The sequence below is a fragment of the Cyprinodon variegatus genome, unplaced genomic scaffold, assembly GCF_000732505.1.
Source record: "Cyprinodon variegatus isolate N-32 unplaced genomic scaffold, C_variegatus-1.0 Scaffold193, whole genome shotgun sequence".
Lineage (NCBI taxonomy): Eukaryota > Metazoa > Chordata > Actinopteri > Cyprinodontiformes > Cyprinodontidae > Cyprinodon > Cyprinodon variegatus.
The window spans coordinates 454,967-461,840 of record NW_015150646.1 but is presented as its reverse complement, the minus strand read 5'-3'; the positions used below and the strand labels follow the sequence as shown (position 1 = coordinate 461,840).

General features: G+C 37.2%; 1 protein-coding gene across 2 annotated transcripts in view; it reads left to right on the top strand.

Annotated features, from left to right (window-relative positions):
* Positions 1 to 6,874, top strand: part of LOC107087752 (placenta-specific gene 8 protein-like) — a 23,917-nt gene that overhangs the window by 942 nt on the left and 16,101 nt on the right. Inside the window, exon 1 of one of the 2 annotated variants that reach the window (XM_015379488.1) lies at positions 6,328 to 6,485. The exons of the other annotated variant lie outside the window; for it this stretch is intronic. The gene's annotated coding sequence lies outside the window, so the exon portion shown is untranslated. Of the gene's footprint in view, positions 1 to 6,327; positions 6,486 to 6,874 lie in introns of those variants that run through there. 2 annotated transcript variants of the gene reach the window in all.

Genomic DNA, 6,874 nt, shown 5'->3' with positions numbered 1-6,874 from the left:
ATATATGTCTGTGTGTGTATATATATAATATGTGTGTGTATGTATATATATATATATATATATATATATATATATATATATATATATATAAAATATGTGTGTGTATGTATATATACACTTCTATGTAAAGGAGTTAAAGACCAGAGCAAAGACTGCAGCAAGTTTATTTATAAAGCACAGAGACTCATTCAGGATGTCATGGCAATGGGTACATGTACAAAGTTTTTATCCACCATATAGTAATTTTTTCTTACATTTGTCAGTTCACCTTCAGCTTTGACACGCATCCAAACCAGAGTAGAGAACAGCCTGGTAATAGCTGTTTTTCACATTGAGCTATCAGAGCTCATCAAAGCAGCTCAGGTGTTGATGAAAATAAAGAACTACGGTAATTAAGTAAGTCTGACTATATTTTTGTGCTGTGTTTTTTCTTAGCTCTAGATTTATAAACACAGGTTCATTATAGGATTTATTTATTACGATTCCTGACTAACTTACAGGCAACATATTTATGTTGGTTTTTTTTTTTGAGATGGAAAGCATAACATGCCTAAGAATTAAATGCTCTAATTAAAATATTTAGTAAAATAGATTGTATTGTTATTTTACTGTACGTTCCACTTTTGGACAATCATCAACACTTTTAACTGATAGGGTAAGAGTGAGGGGAGCACTGGTTTAGAATGGGGCCAGAATCACCATAACAGGGCAGATGTGTCTCTTTCTTTTTAGGAAAAATATTTTTTCCTCAAATCTTTCAGACCTATTTCTTATTTGAAATATCAATGCAACGTTCATAAGCTGTATGTAACGCAATTTCGTTCTGTATGCACTCTGTGCATACAAAATGACAAATAAAGAAGTCTAAGTCTAAGTCTAGACCTTCCTTCCTTTTTAGCCTGAACTTTTTCACTTTTTTTGTCCCCCTAAGCATTTCTGTTGCAATAACCAGTCAGCAACCAAAACATTTATTGAGGGATGGAAGGACACTTACCAAAATAAAATTCTTAAAGACAAGGTTGGTTGTATAAAAAAATTAAAATTAGCCAATAAAGGAAATATTTGTTTTTAAAGACAAAAGCACAGAGAATATAGAAGTTAATGAAGTAAAAACAAACACAACCTTTCCTCTATGAGGAAAACTTTCTATGAAGAAAGGGCTCGCTCTAAATCAAAAACTATTGGGCTCTTTAACTTTTCAAAAACCTTTAACCAAACCAACACTAAGAAATATGAGGAGGGATTTTATTCACAAATTACATTGTGAAAAGAACAAGCAGTGTCTCTAAGGTGGTGAGAGAATGGTAGGTGTCTTGTTACACTTCAGAATGGACTTCCTTTCTGCCTTTGTTGGAAATTCCTCTCCCATCTTCTTCTTGGAAACCGTTTGCAGAAGGTTTCACTTAGCACTGAAATGTCTCATGACTCCTCTTCACAGACGCCCTCTCCTGTCTGTAGGCTCCCTCTGCTTCATCCTGACTGCTATAAAGAAATGCTTAAAGGAATAGTACACCCAAAACATGATTAGCCTTCATTTTCTACTCACCCCCATGCTGAACAACACTCTGGAGTACTTTTTAGATATCTCAAATGCATCTGGAGATCTGGGAGGCTTCTTGCTGTCTACTGACATTCAAATAATGGAGGTGCCCAGCGCCCGAGGCAGAAAGGTCCATAAAAGTCCACAAAAAACGTGTCAATATTCCTCCATACTGCTCGTCCAATGTATTCCAAGTGTCCTGAGTGGGTAGCATCCAGAATTTACTCGAAACGAAGTCATTTAGAATGTTTTTAGAGCATAAACAGTAGTGTATAGGATTTCCTAAAAGCGCGCGCCTGCAAGTTCACGACGCTACGGAAACCGCGGCAGACCAAACCAGATGAAAGTGCGCATTCAGCTCGGCAAAGAACTCATGCTCTTCCTCAACACTGAAGTCCTCAGACATTTTTCTCTTCGTTGTTTCTTTCTTTGCACAGGTAAACAGCACATTTCTTCTTCTACGCTTGCATTATCGGCAGAGGAGACGCTGAATGTGCACTTTCGTCTGGTTTGGTCTGCCGCGGTTTCCGTAGACTCGTAAACGCGCTTTTAGGAAATCCTATACACTACTGTTTATGCTCTAAAAACATTCTAAATGACTTTGTTTCGAGTAAATTATGGATGCTACCCACTCAGGACACTTGGAATACATTGGACGAGCAGTATGGAGGAATATTGACACGTTTTTGTGGACTTTTATGGACCTTTCTGCCTCGGGCACCATAGACCTCCATTATTTGAATGTCAGCAGACAGCAAGAAGCCTCCCAGATCTCCAGATGCATTTGAGATATCAAAAAAGTACTCCAGAGTGTTGTTCAGCATGGGGGTGAGTAGAAAATGAATGCTAATCATGTTTTGGCGGTACTATTCCTTTAAGTCTGACCTCTGATCCTGGGCCTCCTTTGCACTGCACTGTTTTGTGCATTTCTTGTGAATTTGAAGTTTAAGCATGGAAATAACCATAGTGGATGTTTCTTTTCAATGTCCACAAGTATAACAGGCATCCGGGATGTCGATCTCTGTGTTGCTATCCTAGAGTACGCTCTCCAAATATATTTGATACTTTAAAATACAGTTATCGCACGTAAAACCAGCTCCAGAAAATAGTTGTTGTTACCCTTCTGACGGTCGTCGTTCCAACATGTCTCGCCCCAGAAAAAACACTGCTGGCATGTCATTGGTCCAACCTGCCGGTGGATTTGTTGTGAGACTAGAAACTCAGACCTCGCGACAATCCAGGTTGCAGCGCAAGGTTAGAGTTTTATTGCATTATTATTATTTTTTTTTAAATCACGTTTTACTGATCTGTAAAAAAAAATCTATAAAAAACTTTGAATAAAGGAAATCTAATATCTGAAAAATAGCAAACTTTAAAAAAATTATTTTTACTCCTTTTCCATTTGTTTCCTTTAATAACATTGGAACAAAATTCTCTCCGTACTTCCAGACATGTAAGCTCATCAAACCGGTCTTGCTTGTTGCACATCTGTGCTGAATTACCAAATAAAGTCCAGATCAGTCTGTTTACTTCAGCTGCTCTGAAATGCATCTGAAGATGAAAGAAATGTAGAGAAAGACTGAATACCAATGTGTCAAAATTTAAAGGGCATTGAGTTATAGAAAAGATTAATTACTTTAAAAAGTAAATAAAAACAAGAGAGGAAGCCTAGTCTTGCTTTTAATTATGAAAGAAAGGAGATTACAGAAGGGATTTTGTAACTCAGGATATTGCTTAAAGAGGGGAATTGCTGCATAGTGCAGGTCTTTGCAACATTATATACAAATAGATATATATCCGGGTGTCCATAAATAATGTAATTATGGTTCTAAAACTACTTATTTCTATCCTTAACTCACTAAAGAATACTAATTCACATTTGTAAAAAATGTTTTATGACTTTTGTGAGACAATGTTTATGGTTTTTACATTTTCTTTGTTAAACTGCTTCTCACGTCATCTTTACCGTTGCAGGTCGGGAAGAGACGAGTGATAAAACAGAAAGGATTTTAAGGCATCTTTTTTGTCAGGAAATACGTTATTAACCTTTAACACATTATATTTTAGTATGTTTACTATTTTTGGGGAGGGAACACGTCATTTAGGTATTTCTAACAAAATAAAATTGAGGTTGACCGGAATGTGTATCTGGATGTGCAAATGAGCTGGTAGCGCAGAACGAATCATGCTTCTGGGACGGATCGGGTAGTGACAGTGACTAATAACAAAGATGGCGCAGGCACCACACTGTGGACTTATTTCACTGTAAGTTGTAGATAGGGTTGTCAGAAGTATCGATACTCAAAAAAGTATCGATACTGAAACGTTGTATCTGGATACAATACTCATTTTCAAAAGTATCGATACAGTGCTACCACCAGTGGCACCTAAACAGTCATTCATCTTATGCGCAGATTAAAGGGAAAATGCACTTTCTGAACAAAGTGTGATTGAATAATTCTGTGCACTTCTCGGTTTCAGACTTTTTTCTGTAACAGTGCAGCTGCTGAGAATTATTTTTGTGTGTAAAGTATAGCCAAGGAAGGAACACTTAATTTTAATTTTGTAAGTTTTTTATCAAGCTGGCTTAGAATTGTGCACAGCATACAACCTAAAAATATTGTTTATTGTATTTATTTATCTATTTAATGTATTTTGTTTATTAATGAAAACATTTCTGTTGAATTTTGGAGTCTTTGTTTTTATCCTTGTGGTATCGAAAATGACATCGAGTATCGAATATTTTACTTAGTATCGGTATCGAGTTGAAAAGTTTAGTATCGTGACAACTCTAGTTGTAGATTTTATATTTATGCCATTTTAACTTAATTCATTGTAAAATTAATTTTTGTTTTGACTGATATTTCCTGATGTGATAACGTATTTGCATTTGTGGGAGCTCATTTCACACTGGCTTGTGAGCATCAGGCAACATACCTACTAGGGGTGAGTATTGGCATGGGTGTTGCAAGTATTGTGACCCAACTGTCACAATACTTGGGTGACGATTTTGTAATATCACCATATATTGCGATATTTTTCGCAGCTATCCAAATAAAATGTTTAGAGAAAAAAATCAAGTGCTGTATATGTTCATCATATACAGGGGATTGAGTCAGTCCTCGTCTCCCACTGTGACTGCCTCAACCACAGATATGGCGCTGCGCAGCACAGCAAAAGGCCTCCATGGCACTATCTAAAAGAGTGGCGGTGCAGAGCTAGCCTGTTTTCCCTCGTTATTTAAGTAAAAAGTTTTTTTTTAAATTTAAACCAGGAAATGAAAGATTGATAATATATTGGGCAGCCGAAAATCACAATATATCGCCAAATGATTTTTTTCCACACACCTAGTACCTAGGTGTCTGTTGTTAAGAGACTATTCTGCTAAATCAGATTAATTAAAACACTTCAGCATGTTTCTACTCACACGTCTGGGCAGGGTTTTAAACAAGGATAGTTGAAGATGGATACATTTTTGAAAAATCAGACCCTTGGAGGACTCTAATGCAGATTAAAACAGAGCAGGAATCCTCACTGCGAGTAGTCATAACGAAGAGAGTCTAGACTAGGACATCATTAATCAATTCTGGTCATGGAGGTCTCCGCAATCTTTGATCAGAGGTGGTCACGATGTTCTACGGAGCAGACCCGACGTCTCATAAGACATCACACACCATAGGATTATCTCCCCAATAATGGGGGCCCCTTGAAAGGGGAAGATCAGGTCAGAAATTGCCAGAATTTTAACTCTACCTGCTCACACTTCATATATCCAAAAACCACCCGTCGGACTCAGCGCCGAGAGATGGCACTTGTCAGACTCGTCAATCTGGAAGAAGTAGAAGAACTCCCTTGTTTGCATATGCATAGTGCACGAAGTTCTGGCAAATCAGCTCGTAGTTGCTTGTAGCTCAGCTTCAACAGCAGGATTTGTCCACTAACACCCCACAAAGGGCTGACTGTATTGCAAACATGTTTGATTTTCTCCCGACCTTAGGATTCCTGATCAGGAGTTGGTCGTGAGAGGCTGATCAGCAATTGCTACCCCCTGTATAGTACACAATGCATTACGCACAATGAGGCTTAAACTCGGCCTGATGAAAAATTCTTGCACGACTGGAGAATCAGACGAAAAAGGACAAAAAAATCGTACAGTGTATGCCCAGCCTTAAAGTGCAGATATTCTAAGACTCGCCGTTTTTTCTGTGCTTCTAGTTGCAGGCGCTTTTTTTTGTCATCAGTAACACTTTGGGGTTTCTATGCTTCCTGCAGATCAAACTGTTGTTTTTTTTTCTCAGTCACAAGTCAGTTTCGTTCACTGTCTGTCTGAATAAGAGGTTAAGAACTTAACCTATTTGACCCTGAAGAACATTCCTGTCTGCTGTTTTTCAATTTACAACCTGAAAAAGATGCCACAACCCAAACGCTGCAGAGCAAGGTGGCCTTTAATTGATGGGTGTTTAATTGAGAGAGGTGGCTGCAGCCTTTTTTTTTATTTTACTAGCAGTTTATTCTGAATTATTTGCTTTTTTATTGCATTAAATCAGAGTTGCTTTAGAAACCTCTGCACTTTATTTCAGCACGTCACAGCCTGTAAACTATTTTTCGAGCACTTCTCACAGAAAGCAAATTAGGGGAAGGAAAAAAAATTGAACAATCAAAGGAACAATGCAGCTGTGATATTAAACAGGAAGTGAATCTAACAGAAAAAGTCAAAAGTGTATTCAGCAGCCAAGATTTAGTACAGTGTATAGCTGTGTATATCTGTATTAGTTGTTTGGATAAACGTAGCTCTGCACATCCAGAAAAGGATCATTTTGTCAAACCTTTTTCATTAAACTGCAGAATTTAGTAAAACTGGATGAACTTTAAATTTAGAGTCAGATAACAGATTCTTAATTGGATTTTGTTTTGGAATTTGAAGTTGTCTTGACTGAATTAACAGGTGAGTTGTATGGTAGTTTTATGCATGCTAGTATTTCTTCCTTAGGGCATGGAACTACTGTTTCTATGGAGTCTTATTCGGGATCCATGTATATTCAAGCAGTTTTTTTTTTCTTTTGAAACCAAAAAAATGAAAAAACTTAAAAACATTAGAATTGTAGTATTTTTTTCATTGAACCAAAACAAGAAAACAGATAATAGCCTGCTATCTTGTTTAGCGATTTTTCCGCACGAAACAAAAAGGAAAAAGACGGTTAAGGAGCACATTTCTCAATTTTGATTATCATATTTTGTAGGGATGCACGATATAATCGGCCCCCTATCGGTATCGGCCTGTATCGGCCTTAAAACTAAATATCAGACATCGGCCACCCCACCGATATTTAACCC